An 18,924-nucleotide genomic window follows, 5' to 3' on the forward strand; every position below is an offset into this window, starting at 1 on the left:
ACCCCGAGAGTTAAAATAGCCCTAGGGGAGCGGTAGTGAATGGAAACAGTGCTTGGGCTGCAATCATGGCCGCTGTACTTCAGGCACATCAGAATGTACAAGCCTTTGGGCCTAGATGGGATAATACCGGAGCAAAGCCCAGGAAGAAGTCTGAGGTCCATATGGTCGAGGGGCAGTACCAAAGGGGGCTAGTGGGTGCGGCGTGGGTCAGGATAGACCACAGGGCTATGGCGCTGGACCAGGGAACAGAAATCGCCCTGGTGAGGAAGGATGTTTTAACTGTGGTAAACTGGGACACTGGGCGAGAGGTTGCCGAAGCACACCTGCTCGATCTGGGGGTGGCGGAAGTCCAGGACCGAGGTCCAACCACCCTCCTCCCTGCGACCCCGTTCCCCACCCCTCCCCACATATCAAAAATTGGACAAATTAATTGCATTATTGGCTACTCAGCAATTAACTGGGGGCGGCCTCCCTCAGGTCTGTTCGGTCCAGGCCACAGCACAACTTGTGAAGGACGAACCAACTCGTCCAGACCCATAATGACGGGGTTCTGGCTCCCACCACTATCCGTTAGGAAGGTTCCGGAGGACACGTGACAATCGGTCTATCGTCACTGCTGTGATCAGAGGGGGCCCATAGGAGACATTATTAGTTGACACTGGTTCTAATGTCACTGTCTTACATACCTTACACCTCTCTGACTTTGCAGGAGCCACAGGGGTTATTCATTCACTGCAACGCTTTAATGGCTCTGTACAAGAATCTATGCAATTGACTCATGTTGATCTGAATATGGATGGTATTCAGATGCGAATACCTGATCCGGGCGCGATGATTATGCTGATGGGTGGGGGCTATTGGGGTCCGACGCAGTAACCCGGTACGGGGTATTAATTGATTATCCTAACCAATATTTGTGGATAAAAGACGTGACAACAGTTCAACGTGTCTTCCGCGATTATAACTGATGTTTTTGCCGTGTATGCAATTAAGAGACCTGAACCGTACTCTCCCCCACTCTTTCTGACCCAGGCATTCAAGCAATCTTGGACCAGATGGATGGGGTGACAGTTAAACATAAATACATTTGTGGTAGGTTAGATGAGAAAGAAAGAACAGCCCACCCCACGGTAAATGTAAACTATCCAATTCCCAGTGAGAGCCATCCTTACGTACAGGCTGCAATTGACTCCCAGTTCGAGCAAAATGCGATCTGTCAGGGATCACTCACGGTGAATTCACCAATTTGGCCAGTAAAGAAACCAGATGGTAGTTGGCGATTGACAATTGATTACAGGAAATTGAACTCAGTCACACCTTCGTGAGCACCTGTTCACCCGCATTGCTGGCACAGGTCCCGAGGACAGCTGACACCTTTTCGACTCTCGATATCTCCAATGGATTCTGGAGTGTTCCAGTTCACCCGGAGGATCGATACAAGTTTGGATTTACTTTCAACGACCGAAAATATCCCTCGACATGTTTGCCACAGAGGTTCCAAAATCCCCTACAATCTTCCACAAGTGTATGGCATCTATTTTGAAGGGATGTTCTCACTCACAGTCTGTTCTACAATATGTGGATGACGTTTTGATTGCCACCAAGATGCAAGAACAACATCTGATAGTGCTCCAGGATGTTCTGGGCAGACTAAGGATGGCTGGTCTAAAGATCAATCCCAAGAAAGCTCAGCTATTCTAATCAAAAGTATCTTTTCTCGGGATCACTTTATCACACGACAGAAAGACGCCTGACACCCACAAGGTGCACATTATACAGAGACTACCATTGCCAGTTCAAAGACTGCTCTCTGGTTGTTTTTGGGGCTGGTGGGGTACCAACGATCGTTCATTCCAGTTTGCAGAACATACCGATGCAGTAACCAAACTGAAGCAAGTGGTTGCACAGGCTAGGTACTTGATCTCTCCAGACCCAAATCAGCCATTTCACCTGGAAGTGGGGCCACATCCAAAAGTTTAGCAGCCGTATTGTGCCAGGAGGTGCACAGCCGATTGACACCGATCGCTTATGCATCCCACATCCTGGCTGGAGTTGAGAAGACCTTCGACCCATGTGAGTGGCGCCTTCTAGCAAACTTCTGGGCAGTCAAACATTTTACTTATATCACCAGGCTACAGATTTTGGTGTTGCATTCTCCCCACACCCCTCTGAACTTGTTACTAAAGCCCAGTGACACATTGGTTTCGTTGCAACAACTGAACCACTGGACATTACTGCTGATGGAACGTGTCATCCAGATCACCCTTAAAAAGACAATGTTCATTCTGCATCTTTTATTGTACCAAGGGGAGTCACACACGTGTCCCTTGCCCATCATTCGGTTTGATCACCACCAAGTCCTAAAGACCCCAATAGACGATGTGCAAAGTGTCGACATCGACGGCTCATCCTATCCCGTGAATGAGAAACCACATACCGAATTTGTGGTGGTTACCCCTGAGCTGGTGTCCCAGTATGAATGTAACATACACTCTGCACAGTATGCTGAATTGGCGGTTTTACTAACAGCTGTTCACATCACATCTGGTGTGGCTACCAACATCTATTTGGACAATGCCTATGTCGTCAACACAGTACTGTTGTTGCCGCTTTACTACTGGCACAATTTCTGTACTGTGAACCAGAAACCGCTGGTACATGCAGCAATGCTCTCCCAACTTTGAGCAACGCTACAAGACAGGGGGACACCAATCTACCTCAGGAAAGTCAAGGCTCACAGCAAAATGGTATCCTCACATACCCACGGAAACTCGCTGGCTGATCAATATGCTACGGCATCAGCACAGCACGAGGCGCCATGGGAACCTACTCCCATGCAGCAGGTGTCAGTGGTGGATTCTCCAACCTCCCCTGTTGACCTACACATCTTACAGAATGACCATGAGTCCTTCTGCCAGATCCGCGAGTGGCACAACCAAGGGAAACATCTCCCATGAGCCACGCCGTATACCCACCATACGACTCTCCTGATCCATGAGTCACATTCGGTCCTCATGTACGAAGGGCCTGGGTGCCAATTCCCAGTTGTGTGTGAGCCACCCAGTTACACAGAGGACTTCTTCCAAATGTTTCACTCATCATTTATGGGCGGTCACACGTCATCGGAAACTATCTCTAAAATCAAAGAATCAACCTGGTGGCCCTCCCTTGAATCTGATATTGTTCACAGTTAGTTGATGTTTAGTTTGTCTGCAGCACAACCCAGGTGCTAGTATTAATAGAGCATTTTTAAGATCGGCACCTCCGCCAGACGGTCCATGGACCCACATTCAAATTGATTTTATTGGCCCACTACCAGAAGCGCCGGGTGGTTTTGTTCACTGTCTAGTCATTTTGGATAAGTTTACTAAACGGATAGGAGCTTTCCCGGTACACCCCAACACAGCTTTAATCACAGCTCGTGTGTTATTGTGCGAGGTGATCTGCAGGTGCGGAGTACCAATACAGGTGGACAGTGATCAGGGGTCACATTTCACAGGGAAAATTTTCACCAAGCTACAGGCAATGATGGGAATCAAACAGATTCTCAATGGTAGTGGAAAGGGGTAACCGAACCCTAAAAACGATGCTCAGGAAATTTTGTTCAGATCACCGCGCACAACGGGCAAATATGCTTCCTTTGCGTTTGATGGCTATCAGAGCCACTCCACTTTCTACAACCGGCATATTGCCGTATCAGGCTATGACCACAAGGCTGATGAGGACACCTGGTCACTTGTTAATCCCATCAGCTACACCAATGTTGCAGGGAGCAGTTACTGAAAATTGGGTACAAAGAGTGGAAGAATCAATCAGAACCACAAACACTTACGTGGCTAAACAACTGGGCAAATCCAAAAACCAGATGAAAGGGTATTTCGACAAAAAGGTACGACCTTTTGAGTATCAGGTCAGCGACACAGTAATGGTAATAGATTATGGCAGATGGAACATCCCTTTGCACCTAGATGGAAGGGATCATTCCCCATAATCGATAAAGCTAGCCCAGCAGATAGTATCATACCAACCAACCTAAAAATGCAGGTTAAGAATTATGTTTAAGACTGAGATAGTAAAGATACTATTCTTGGTTTACAGAACTAAAACTGAAAATGGAAATTGGATGATATCTACTGCTCGGACTGATAGCCGATCTGTGGGTCAGTCCACATCAACGACTCAAGCATGTAATATCATGGTCGATGGAGATGGAGTTCAGAGAGGCAACAGCACACAGCTGGACCAGCCACTACAAGGACTATACCTTGGGGACAGAAAGCTTATGAACTGTGCAATGAATGAAACCAAAGTAATGACTTACCAAATCCCGGAAGGGTCGGGAGTTTGTATTCAATGTTTAACTTTCTGCAGATATAAAGAACTTGATCCCCGAAATTCAATGGTGGGATTTTTCAAGTGATATCTCCACTCACCCATGGGTCAGAATTGCATCACATGTCTTGGTGGTGTTGCAAGTGGCTATTATTGTTATATTGAGTATTATGATGTACTGTTTAAAGCGTATGCTTAAAGGGCTTAACCGATGCATTAACAATCTGGAGCTAACAGCCCTTATGCGGGAGGGAGAAGATGCTTAGTCATCCTGTTGAGGGGTCAAATCCATGTTCTTTACCCTCAAAGTGGGGAACTGTTAGATAACCTTGTTAACTGTAAGACGACCTAGGTTGGGGGGCCTTAACCTTGATATTTGATGAATGTAAAGATATAAATGAAAGTGCAAAAAGAAAAAAACACAGCAGATTTGAACGAGACCTACCATGCTGTGCTGCTGTCCAGAGGCTTGGACCAGGTAATACCGACCTTGATTCTGTTAATTGTTGTTTGAATACTGTGTGTATTATTGATTCTGCTAATGTTACAATAAAGTCTTGTTATACCCAATTGGAAGTGCCAAGCTAAATTATTAGCAGGGTGACCCAAGGCCATGTACCCTCCGACACCCGGCCCAACAACTGCATAATCTGTCACGGGCCACCTCCAGTCCTCTCCATCTCCCTTGTATTTTGGGCTTTCTTCTCCTTAAAGGGGGAACGACAGACCTGATGGTCACCCTCACCGATGGATGCAATGCATTCGGTGAGGGTGACCATCAGGCAGGTGCATCACAAGTAGCACTGTTATGCATTTGAGGAGGTGTGCTTAGAATCGGGTGAGCTGACTGAGGTGGTATCACATTGCATAAGGATTGGGGTGAGTGGCAGTGGTGGATGGAGAAAGGGGGAGGGGAGGAAGAGCACAGAAAGAGAATGGCGGGTGCTGTTGAAACTAAAGTGGCTGTGAGGAGTGATGTAATGGAGTACACTTGACAAGACAGAGTGAGGGGAGGAGGTGCACTACAGGATGTAGGTGAATCTGCAACTTTGATCACCTTTCCTGACCTGGTTAAACCGCTTCCTGTGCTAGATCCAGGTAGGGGCACTATACCCCTGCTGCTGAGCTTTTCAGTAATCTCTAACTCTGCCTTCTTTGGTCACAGCAGCAGGTTTCTTCTTGCCATTGCTTAGGAACAGTACCTCCTTCCTGGTCCTCACTGCACCCAGCAGTACATCGAGTGACGCATCATTGAAGCGGGCCGCAGACTTTGCCTGTCCTGACTCCATGTTTGATTGTTTTTTTCATCTCTATACAAATGCTCCCAACTCCTCCAAATTTCATCTATGCAATGTCCCTTTAAATAGTCGAGGTGAAATCGCGTCATGCAGCTATGCGTCACACAGGCTCACGCGCTTTGGAGATGCGAAACCCTGAATTAAAATAATAATGAGGCCTCCCTGTTGAAATCAGACATTCCCACACGTCCCACGATCTTCCGCATTTCATGTCCGCTATCGCCCCCACTCCATTCAGATCCCGCCTCTGTGTTATTATAGGGCCCTACGATTCAATCAGAGAGTCTGTGACAGACTTGTGCAATATGTTGCAGAAGGTGCCAAGTGAGGGTAGTCCAGGTGTGAGGGTCCTGCGATGGCTTCTTCTGTTATAGTTGCAGAAATAGAAAGGGGAAAAGTTTTAGGAGCATGTCCTCAGAAGAATTTATTACACAGAAATCTTCAACAAACAGCTGGCATGGAGCTGCTCATATAATATGCAGCACTCTCTCAGTACTGCACTGAAGTGTCAGTCTACATTACATGCTCAAGTTTCTGCAGTGGGACTTGAACCCATAACCTTCTGACTCATAAGCAAGATTGCTACCACTAGGCTCGTGTGGAGCATAAACACCAGCATGGACCAGTTGGGCCAAATGGCCTGTATGTTCTATGAAATATCATGCCTCCTGCTTTCCCATCTCCTGCCTCCTCCTCCAAGTCCTGGCCCTAAATTTGCAGGACCTGTTCTTCAAATTAAGTCAGATGATGCAATTTTACTGAGACTTTTCCAACTGCAGCCATCTGCCTCCTGCTGTGCGTTGCTTTCTCCTTCTGAAGCAGAAGCATATATTGATTATTTGATAATGGTTGCATGGAATCTACCTATTTCCATTTGTGAAGGAGCTCCCCATGGGTATTGTGAAGAGAGAACAGAGTAGCATGCAGGTACTAGTCATGGAAAGAGTTGGCTGTGGGTTGTCTTTGGCATCCTTACACTGATGAAGGTGGTATGAGGCAAGCACAGTGCTATAAAGTGCACAGTGTAGCTTCATGGGCACCCATAGGAAGATGGAGAGGAAGTGAAGAAATGCATGGGTAAGAAGGAAGAGATCATGATATTATTAGTTGGTTAACTGCATAACCATGAGCTGATATTTCAGGTGTCTTTCGTGCTCCTCTTGGTGAGGTAACTGAATTTTTTTCAAATTTAAAAATAAATTTAAAACAGAAATAGACAGTTTCCTAGAAGTAAAGGGAATTAGGGGTTACGGGGAGTGGGCAGGAAATTGGACATGAATTTAGATTTGAGGTTAGGATCAGATCAGCCATGATCTTATTGAATGGCGGAGCAGGCTCGAGGGGCCGATTGGCCTACTCCTATTTCTTATGTTCTTATGACTGCAGCCGTATCCTCTGTTACTGGCATTTCTCTTGTCTGCCGACTCCTGGTAGGCTTGTTGCCCCACAGTCTTACTGACCTGATGGCAATCTTGGAGAAATATTTGTTCCCTCCTTAACTCCACTTTCTGCAGTAATATTTCTATTCTCTCTGCATCAAAGCAGGTGGCCCTACTTTTGAACCACTGCTGACAGACATCAACAAGCAGGCAGATGTATTGGGGGCGAAATTCAGCTTGGGCAGTAAATGGAAAAGAAAAGTCAATGGAAAAGAAAATCGGGTGCCGTGTAAAACAGGAGGATGCTGGTGCACTATAGTCCATCTTGTGGGACTGCCTAAGATGAATTTCACCCCCATTGTGTCTTTAACATGTTGTAGGAACAAAGATCCTACCCCAATGAGTGAGCAACCAATCCCAGGTGCTAAAAGCACCCAGTGTAAGCCCACACAAAACAAGTGACATGAACCCGGAAATCCATGAGGGTTCAAGCCCATTTGAATCAAGTGTATTTTGGCCAGTGTACCGTCTGAGTTGTACTCAACAGTGGGGGGGGGGACACAGAAGAAAGTAAGTTCCATTGTCTTCTATTTTTCTACATGTTACAAGGTAATAGGGCAGCCTGCATGTAATATAAACCAGTAACACATTGAGGGTCATCATGAATACGGTATAAATACGGTTGGGAATGAGTAACGCATTTTTGGGTTAAGATGATGTCATAAAATGTGAGAGATTTATCAAAGTTATCTAAACTCAGTGTTGTGATACTGCTTTGAATTCACTCCAAGATGTGTTAGTTTTTCTAATATATATTTGGTGATTTTTTTCACCAATTTATAAGAAATCTGTCCTAGGCATTAACTTGATTTCAAACTGACAGGGACTCAGGTAACTGAGATGGGGTGGGGTAGGAGAGTAGTGATGTCAGCCGTGGCTCAGTGGTAGCACTCTTGCCAATGAGTCAGAAGGTTGTGGGTTCAAGTCCCACTGCAGAGAGTTGAGCACAAAATCTAGGCAACACTTCAGTGCACTACTGAGAGAGTGCTACACTGTCACAGGTGCACTATCTCAGATGAGACATTCCACCTAAGAGGGCAGGTGGAGCCTTGGTTTACATAAAAGATCCCATGGCACTATTCAAAAAGAGCAGTGTCCCAATATTACTAATATGGATGATCTGGTCATTATCACATGGCTGTTTGAGAAAACTTGCTGTGTACAAATTAGCTGCTGTGTTTCCCTATTTAACAACAGTGACTTCACTTCATTGACTGTGAAGTGTTTTGGGACAACCTAAGGTCACGAAAGGTGCTATATAAATTCAAGTTCTTTCTTGATGTAGGCCAGTCGATGGGGCCAAGTACCGGCAGGCCCAGCCAATTAAGCTTGGTAGCTATAAGAATACGCCTTTTTCCAAGAAAGCCGCTTTTCTTATGCCAGCTGAGCATTTTGTGATCGATTGCCATAAGGAAAGTAATCTTTCCAAATTTGATGGTCACTACTCCTGTCACTGCACAAGTAATGGATGCCTGCTTCGTGCAGGTGTACACTGAGGGTGTAAGAGGCAGAATTGTAGGGAATTCCACCAGATGGCATTATCAATCCCACCTCTTTCCATGACATCACCAGTGAAGGGGACGGATGAAAAAACCACCCGCATCCACTCCTTAATCAAACCCAGGCACAGCCAAAGAAGATTGATAGCTGCAAGAACCCATCCTTTACAGCTCCAGCCTCAATTTCCACCCACACTAACCCTCACCTAACCCAATAATGGGCCCAGTGTGCCTAAAATCTTCTGAAAATTTGAGGCCAAAATATCCTAAAGAGGTGAAGAAAATAACCGTACACCATACAGGGGTGGGAGAAGGGTTGGAATGATGATCAAACATGTGCTTGATAAGGAAGAAAGATTTTGTCCAGAATAGGATGTGGAGAGTTTTGGCCGAATTGCAATATGTGAAGGGTGTAACTCAGGATGCCAACAACAAAAGTGCTGAAGTAATTGATTCTGGAGATAACAAAGGCATGGATAAGAGTTTCTGTAGCACCAGAGGTGAGGTAGTGGCAGAGCTAGGCAATGTTGCAGAGCTAGAAATAGGCAGTGGTAGCTGGGAATATGGGATCTGAAACTCAATTCAGTGTCAAACTGGGCACTGAGGTTGCACACCATCTAGCTCAGAGTGTGCAACCGAGTGAAGGATGAGTTTGGATTCTAAGGTGGTGTGTTTTTGGTCCAAACAGGATGGCTTCTGTCTTGCTGATGTTGCGTTAAAGGAAGTTCTTGCTCACCTAGGTCTTGATATTGGCTAAGCAGTCAGACAGCAGAAGTGGTCAAAGGGTTAGGAGTGATGACAGAGAGATAGATATGGGTGTTGTCAGCGTACTTGTGCTTACAAATGATGTCACCAAGGAGCAGCATGTAGATGAGGAAAATAAGGGGACTAAGGATGGAATCCTAGGGTGTTTGATGTGGTCGCTTTGTTAGGGTAGGTTGGAGTGGAACCAGGCTAGGGCAGTGGCATGGGGGTGGACTACAAAGGAGAGACAATGGAGGATGATGGTGTGCTTGACTGCATTGAATGAGAGGTCAAGGAGAATGAGAGATAGTGCACTACAGTCACAATTGCAAAGGATTCAATGGTGACTTTAACCTGGCACTCTTCGTGCTGTGGATAGAATAGAAACCAAAATGAAAGGATTCAATGAGGAAAAGATGAGAGAAGTGGGCATGGATCTGGGTGGCAGCAATATGTCAGAGGACTTTAGAGAGGAAGGAGAGATTGGAGATAGAGTGGTTGTTGGAGAGGAGGAAAAGATTATGACATTGTTTTCCGCTGAGCACATATAGAGTGCCATAAAAAATAACTGCTTAATAAGTTGAAAGGAAGTAAAAACCAAACCAAATTACCATCAGTCTTTGCAGCTTTCTCATCTGGCAAAACTTCTGAAACAGGGTGGCTCATCTGGGAGTGACAGACTGCCAGACAAGATGTATCTGAACATCCAGATTTATCAGTGCTGATTTATCAGATATTATTCTTCATTTACATTCATTAACTGTTGTGGACTACTGCTTCATAAATAATACCCTGGCTTTAAAAGTAAATCCTATTAAAACTGATTCAGGGACCAAAATAAAAGTAAATATGTGGTTTAAATTTCAGAAATGTACTGGCATGACCTTTCTGCTCTTGTAAGAGGATCTTTTGTAATTCCTTTTTTTATTTGTCGTGCTTGTCAAATTAATACCTTACCTACTGAAGTCTTTGCAAAACACAGTCCTTATTACACTCTTTTGAAATAAGCTCAGGTATGAGGCTTTGGAGAGATGGTACAGCAGTCCAGGGGGTCTATTTTCTCTTAAGTCTGCTCATATTCATGAATGCAGCTGTAGGTCACTTGCACTACTGCTTTTTTTAAATGTATACATTTCAATCTTATTAAATTGCTGCATTGAAGCGTTTCATTCACCACAGAGGTTTGATGTTGCTGTCACAGTAAAATGTAGCCCTGGAGATGTGGTTGGGCAAGACCATGTTTTTGTGGCAGCTGCAATGATTCAAATCAAAGGAAGCATGAAATGGTTGTTTTGTGCAGGGTTTTTCTCTTTGGTTAGAACCCAGTTTAGAGCAAGCTGAAACTTTGCTTTGGTTAAACATAAAGATTTAATTTTTCTTTTATTATTGACACAAATACTTTAAGAGATGTGGCAGAGTTTCATTGTTGGTTATTTTGAACAGGATCCCTTTTGTTACCATTTTACGAAGACTGTATTTGAAATCGAATCTACACAGGGTCCTGCTTTAGATTTTTTTAAGAACTTCAAGGAAACACTAATACAATCCATAAATTGCAAAAATATTGCAAATAAATAAGTCATCATACTATTGATTTAAATAATATTCAATGCAGTTATAGCAGATATGTATGTGCATCAATCCAATTCCTGTAGTGTACCTAATGAGGCACAAATAGACAAATAATCCTAATGATAGGTGCAGAATAAAGCTCTCTCTGCTCTGTCCAAATAGTGGGCATCAGTCCCAACCTCAGAAGATCATCCTTTATTGAACCAATTTTTCCACTTTCCATACCAGGCATCCTGTTGCCTCTCAGTGAACTTATGGTCGGCTTTGTGCTGCGGACCCATGATCACTAGAAATTGAATTGAGACTGCCAAACTCATTTCATATGGGAACTTTACTTTTCGCGTGAGGGCAGTGATTCATTCTGAGGTACAATTCCACAAATATTGACAGCAGTTCAGTATATCACCTAAGTGATCATTCTTCATATGTGAAACTAGGCTGTTAATGTCCCAAGCAATTCAACATAGAACGTATCATAGCTGAGCAGGGTGCTGTCCCTTACGTGGCTAGCCTTCTATGATCTCAACTCACCTGCCTATGCTTTCAATGACTTTACCATGACTACAAAATCAGGGCTCAAGAGCAAGAACCCTAGCTGATTTTGCTCCCCCTAATCCAGGGGCACAGGAGACAAACCGTAGTGCACCTGCCACTGCCCTGGCTAAAAATCGGCTAATTCTGTATGGACTGGAGATCAAACCTAGAACCTTCTTGGTCTGTATGTCAGGCGAAGCTTCAAACTTGGAATGGTTGATTAAAATAATGGCAGATGATATGAAAGCTCATAGAATAGAAATTTTTTGATGCAGGACTACACAGAATAACAATTTTGCATTGTTTACAGAATAGCACATTGTTTACAGTAGTAGATGCAAAAATGAACCATCTTCCTTAAAATATTATAGTTCACAATAGGCCGGATTTAGCTGTAAAAATAATGGTGAAGCTAACAGCGCTCATTGTTATTTATGTGTAAATCAAACAGTAACTTCCGGTGACTGCACATGCACAGTTAAACGCATAAATCGGGAAGATGCTGTTCGAGATACGATGCTCCTCCAAAAGCTGCGCGAAAACGGCATCTCGCCGGCTGACTCACCATTCAAATATATTGAACAGCGTGAAGTTTCTGTACTTACCTCATAGATACAGACTAAACTCGCCACAGAAAGTTAAGTCAAGTCATTTCAAGCCTCAGTACCCTTTTAACGGCATGGTAAGTCTTAATTACTGCCAAACAACCTCTCTAGTACTGAAAATTAACTTTTACAAGTGTGGAGTTTCATTCCATCAGATTTTAATTATTGTAGGACATTTTAAAGAAGTTTTTAAATACTTTTTTTTAACTTTTTCTTTCTGTCTCTTTATTCAATCTTTCTTATCCTCTCTTTATTTCGCTTTCTGTACCTGATTTGACATTGAATTCACTATTCTAACTTACACATCCTGGTTCTGACTGCGCGACAATAACGATTCTTCAATCTGATTGGTTAAGGAGATGCTCAGTTGCTTGTCCTGTTCACACAGGTCCTAGATGCCATGTTGTTTGGCTGTCCCATTGACAGTAACTTGCTGTACAAAAGCTCATAGAAAGTCCATGGGCAAGTGCAAGTCTAACAAACGGCTGGCGCCATTCGTTTGCCACTCCAGTAAAATCTGGCCCATCGTCGCTTTCACTAATTAATTTGTCTTGTTATTAGATTTACCTGTGTCCTTGACCTAAGCTTTGGGCAAAATGAGGACCCTAAGCTTATTAGCAACCTTGAATCCTGCTCCAACTGCAATACATGACTTGATTAGTGCTAATGCAACAAGGTCTATGCTTAACAAGAGTATGCTTACCTGGTTCTAGGGAGTAAGCTGGAAGCATTGGCTCTCTCCTGTTGTGATCCTGTGAGGCCAAATTTTGTACAGTTAAAAAGATCAGGGCCTTTCCCCTGAAACTAAATGAGATCTTCGGAGTCTTGATGCATCCCCTCACTGTGAACGACGATTTTAATAAATGAAAAGAACAAGAGAAATATGTGACCAAGGAATTCAGATTTTTAGTCAAGTCCATGCAGAACAAATGATAGACTCACAATAGATAAAGGCCTTAACTGAGGACAAATAATGTTTGATATCTTACCAGATTAATGTAGTATGCAAAATCTGTATGTTGGGCTTTTTAGAAGGGATTCTAAAACTAGGAATATGATTTTGGGTATTCCGTTATCTAAAAAGGAAAGACTATTTTCTTCTGTTCAAACTGAGAGAGGTTCACTTTTTGAGCACTTTTTCAAGTACATTGAACAATGCTGTACGACATCAACACTAATCCAGACCAACTTGTAGTAGCCATGGTTGTTTTACTAACCAGCAGAAAAAAATGTTAAAATTTGAATTTTTCTTTTAAGATTTCTGTTGATGATATCTAGTCACTTAATTGATTGGTTCTGTTTTGTTTATCTGTGGATCAACAGAAATAGATTGTGGGTTTTTAAATTTTCTGGTTGAAATTTATGCAGGCTTCGCTGTTCTTTCATAGATAATTGAGTCCCTAACTGATAAATATAAAAGCAAACTAAATATGTATTGTGTAATAACAATTATTTATTAGTAAAGTTCTTTTTTATGAACATTGTACAAAAGAATGTAATACAATTATGGGCAAAGACATTAGCTAGATTTGCCGATTACTAGTACTAGTAATGAGTGGCCATTGTAGCCTGACTTGATAACTTTTTCCATTGTGACCATACATATAATATTTAGAACATTGGTCAACTAATTTCATTTTACAGGAATAGTGCACGATGCGTGATGGGGGCACGTTTGCCCTCCACAGAAATTTGTACCAATATATACAAAAGCTCTCACTAGGCCAGCTTTGGCAGCATGATACACTGTTCCTAGTGCAATTTGCTCTTTCTCTGTTGAACTGTTTATAAATCACTCCTTTTAAAAACAGAAAAATTGTTGATGTTTATCCTTTCTAACTATAAGGACATGGGAACTGACATAATTTGCTAAAGGAATGAAAGATATAAACTGAACCAGGGAATGAGATCAACAAAAGTCATATCGGAGACAGACTGAACAAATTTCTGCCGCTGACTGATGCTACTTTATACACAATCATGTTTTTATCTTATATTAACCCTTACAGCAGGACAAATGAGTTTACTTGTCTTAGTCTGCAGTACTCCACTGCGTTGTTAATGGTTGACCAGCCAGCCTAGCTTATTAATGGGACCTGTCACTAAAGACTAGGATTCTTCTCACTCAGCTCAAATTAGAATCATAGAAAGGTTACAGCAAGGAAGGAGGCCATTCGGCCCATCGAGTCTGCGCCGGCTCTATGAAAGAGCAATCCAGCTAGTCCCACTCCCCCGCCCTATCCCCGTAGCCCTGCAAATTTTTTTCCTTTCAAGTACTTATCCAGTTCTCTTTTGAAGGCCATGATTGAATCTGCCTCCAACAGCCCCTCGGGTAGTGCATTCCAGATCCTAACCACTCGCTGTGGTAAAAAAGTTTTTCTCATGGCACCCTTGGTTCTTTTGCCAATCACCTTAAATCTATGTCCTCTGGTTCTTGACCCTTCCACCAATGGGAACAGTTTCTCTCTATCTATTCTGTCTAGACCATTCATGATTTTGAATACCTCTATCAAATCTCCTCGTAATCGTCTCTGTTCCAAGGAGAACAACCCCAGCTTCTCCAGTCTACCCACATAACTAAAGTCCCTCATCCCTGGAATCATTCCAGTAAATCTCTTCTGCACCCACTCTGATGCCTTCACATCTTTCCTAAAGTGTAGTGCCCAGAACTGTGCACTCTATGCCTCAGTCCGAAAAACAACCGCTCACCATCTGTTTCCTGTCACTTAGCCAATTCTGTATCCATGGTGCTACTGTCCCCTTTATTCCATGGGCCACAATCTTGATGATAAGCCTACCATGCAATACTTTATCAAACACCTTTTGAAAGTCCATATACCTAGCACAAAGGAAGATGGTAGTGGTTGTTGGAGGCCAATCATCTCAGCCCCAGGACATTGCTGCAGGAGTTCCTCAGGGCAGTGTCCTAGGCCCAACCATCTTCAGCTGCTTCATCAATGACCTTCCCTCCATCATAAGGTCAGAAATGGGGATGTTCGCTGATGACTGCACAGTGTTCAGTTCCATTCGCAACCCCTCAAATAATGAAGCAGTCCGAGCCCGCATGCAGCAAGGCCTGGACAACATCCAGGCTTGGGCTCATAAGTGGCAAGTAACATTTGCGCCAGATAAGTGCCAGGCAATGACCATCTCCAACAAGAGAGAGTCTAACCACCTCCCCTTGACATTCAACGGCATTACCATCGCCGAATCCCCCACCATCAACATCCTGGGGGTCACCATTGACCAGAAACTTAACTGGACCAGCCAGATAAATACTGTGGCTACGAGAGCAGGTCAGAGGCTGGGTATTCTGCGGCGAGTGACTCACCTCCTGACTCCCCAAAGCCTTTCCACCATCTACAAGGCACAAGTCAGGAGTGTGATGGAATACTCTCCACTTGCCTGGATGAGTGCAGCTCCAACAACACTCAAGAAGCTCGACACCATCCAAGATAAAGCAGCCCGCTTGATTGGCACCCCATCCACCACCCTAAACATTCACTCCCTTCACCACCGGCGCACCGTGGCTGCAGTGTGCACCATCCACAGGATGCACTGCAGCAACTCGCCAAGGCTTCTTCGACAGCACCTCCCAAACCCGCAACCTCTACTACCTAGGACAAGAGCAGCAGGCACATGGGAACAACACCACCTGCACGTTCCCCTCCAAGTCACACACCATCCCGACTTGGAAATATATCGCCGTTCCTTCATTGTCGTGGGTCAAAATCCTGGAACTCCCTTCCTAACAGCACTGTGGGAGAACCGTCCCCACACGGACTGCAGCGGTTCAAGGCGGCGGCTCACCACCACCTTCTCGAGGGCAATTAGGGATGGGCAATAAATGCTGGCCTCGCCAGCGACGCCCACATCCCGTGAACGAATAAAAAAAAATCACTACATCAACTGCATTGCCCTCATCTACTCTCTCTGTTACCTCATCAAAAAATACTATCAGGTTAGTTAAACACGACTTGCCTTTAACAAATCCGTGCTGGCTTTCCCTAATCAATCTATGATCGTCCAAGTGACTGTTAATTCTGTCCCGGATTATTGTTTCTAAAAGTTTCCCCATCACTGAAGTTAAACTGACTGGCCTATAGTTGCTGGATTTATCCTTATACCTTTTTTTGAACAAGGGTGTAACATTTGCAATTCTCCAGTCCTCTGGCACCACCCCCGTATCTAAGGATGTTTGGAAGATTATGGCCAGTACCTCCGCAATTTCCACCCTTACTTCCCTCAGCAACCTAGGATCATCCCATCCGGACTGGGTGACTTATCTACTTTAAGTACAGCTAGCCTTTCAAGTACCTCTTCTTTATCAATTTTTAGCCCATCCAATATCTCAACTATATCTTCCTTCACTGAGACTCTGGCAGCATCTTCTTCCTTGGTAAAGACAGATGCAAAGTACTCATTTAGTACCTCAGTCATCCCCTCTGCCTCCACGTGTAGATCTCCTTTATGGTCCCTAATCGGTCCCATCCCTACTCTTACTATCTACATGCCTGTAGAAGACCTTCGGATTCCCTTTTATGTTGGCCACCAGCCTATTCTCATACTCTCTTTGCCCCTCTTATTTCCTTTTTCACTTCCCCTCTGAACTTTCTATGTTCAGCCGGGTTCTCACTTGTCACAACAGTTGATAACACATCAGTCATTCACCCCTTTTTCCCGTTTCATCTTACTCCCTATCTCTTTTGTCATCCAGGGAGCTCCTCTGGCTTTAGTTGCCCTACCTTTCTGCATCGTGGGAATGTACCTAGACTGTATCCGAACCATCTCCTCTTTAAAGGCTGCCCACTGTTCAATTACAGTTCTCCTGCCAATCTTTGATTCCAATTTACCCAGGCCAGATCTGTTCCCATCCCATTGAAATCGGCCCTCCTCCAATTGAGTATTTTTACTTTAGAGTGGTCCGTGTCCTTTTCCATAGCTATTCTAAACCTTATGATACTATGATCACTGCTCCCTAAATGCTCCCCCACTGACACTCGCTCCACTTGGCCCGCCTCATTCCCTAGAACCAAGTCCAGCAATGCCTCCATCCTCGTTGGGCCAGAAACGCACTGGTCAGGAAAGTTATCCTGAGCACATTCAAAAATTCTTCCCCCTCTTTGCCCCTGATATTATTGTTATCCCAGTCTATATTAGGATAGTTGATTTCCCCAGTTATCACTGCTCTATGGCTTTTGCACCTCTCTGTAATTTCCCAGCAAATTTGCTCTCTATATCCTTCCCACTAGTTGGTGGCCTATAGAATACACCCAGTAGTGTAATGGCACCTCTTTTATTTCTTAACTCTAACCAAATAGATTCTGTCCTTGACCCCTCCAGGACATCCTCTCTCTCCTGTACTGCAATATTCTCTTTAATCAACACTGCCATCCCCTCCCTCCTTTCTTTCCTTCCCTATCTTTCCTGAACACCTTGAATCCAGGAATATTTAGTATCCAATCCTGCCCTTTTTTGAGCCGGGTCTCCGTTATTGCCACTACATCGTATTCCCATGTGGCTATTTGTGCCTGCAGCTCACCAACCTTATTTACCATGCTTCGTGCGTTTACATACAAGCACCGCAAACCAGTCTTAGACTATCTTGCACTCTCTCTTAGTTTGATCCCACCTAATATTGTACTATTGCTTGCTTTAGTGCTATCTTTCTCTCCCGATCCTTTGTGCTCCTTGTTTCTCCTTTCCAATGCTACATCCTGGTGCCCATCTCCCTGCCAAATTAGTTTAACCACCCCCCACCCCCACCTCCACCTCCCAACAGCACTAGCGAACCTCCCCGCGAGGACATTGGTCACAGTTCTGTTGAGGTGCAACCCACCCGGCCTTCACATGTCCCACCTTCCCCAGAACTGGTCCCAATGCCCCAGGAATCTAAAGCCCTCCCTCCTGCACCATCTCTCCAGCCATGCATTCATCTGCTCTATCCTCCTATTTCTATACTCGTAGCGCGTGGCACCGGGAGTAATCCGGAGATTACTACCTTAGAGGTCCTGCTTCTTAATCTCTTTCCAAACTCCTTAAAATCTGCCTGCAGGACCTCATCCCTCTTTCCACCTATGTCACTGGTACCGATATGGACCACGACCTCTGGCTGTTCAACACCCCCCCATCCTCCAGAATACTCTGCAGCCATTCAGTTACATCCTTGACTCTGGCACCAGGAAGGCAACATAACACCTGGAATCACGCCTGCTGCTCCCCTAACTATAGAATTCCCCTATCACTATTGCTCTCCTGACCTTTCTCCTCCCCCCCTGTACAGTTGAGCCACCCATGGTGCTGTGGACTTGGCTCTGGCTGCATTCCACAGAGGAACCCTCTCCCTCACCAGTATTCAGAACTGAATACTGGTTATTGAGTGAGATGCCCCCGGGGGACTCCTGCACTACATGCCTGGTCCTCCTTGTCTGTCTGTAGGTCACCCAGCCCCTCTCTGGCTACACTCCCTTAAACTGCGGGGTGACCACACCTGAAACGTGCTATCCACGTAGCTCTCAGCCTTATGGATGCACCGCAGTGATGCCAGCTGCTGCTCAAGCTCCAAAATCCGGAGCTTGAGCTCCTCCAGCTGATGACACTTCCTGCACCTGTTGATGTCCAGGACACGGGAAGCGTCCTGGAGTTCCCACATGGCATAGGCTGTGCATTCAACAAGTACCCTGCCTGCCTCAATTTATTAGATTTGGTAATTAACCTATATGCCAATGCCTTAACAGGTTAGAGTGATCCTAGTGTGACGAACAGCAGGAAGCTTACTGGTGCTGTCTGCTGGTCATTTTATTATTCATTCTCAGGATGTGGGTGTCACTGGCAAGGCCGACATTTATTGCCCATCCATAGTTGCTCTGAGATGGTGAGCCTTCTTCTTGAAGCGGTTGGA

Source organism: Heptranchias perlo, chromosome 4 (genome assembly GCF_035084215.1).
Source record: "Heptranchias perlo isolate sHepPer1 chromosome 4, sHepPer1.hap1, whole genome shotgun sequence".
Classification (NCBI taxonomy): domain Eukaryota; kingdom Metazoa; phylum Chordata; class Chondrichthyes; order Hexanchiformes; family Hexanchidae; genus Heptranchias; species Heptranchias perlo.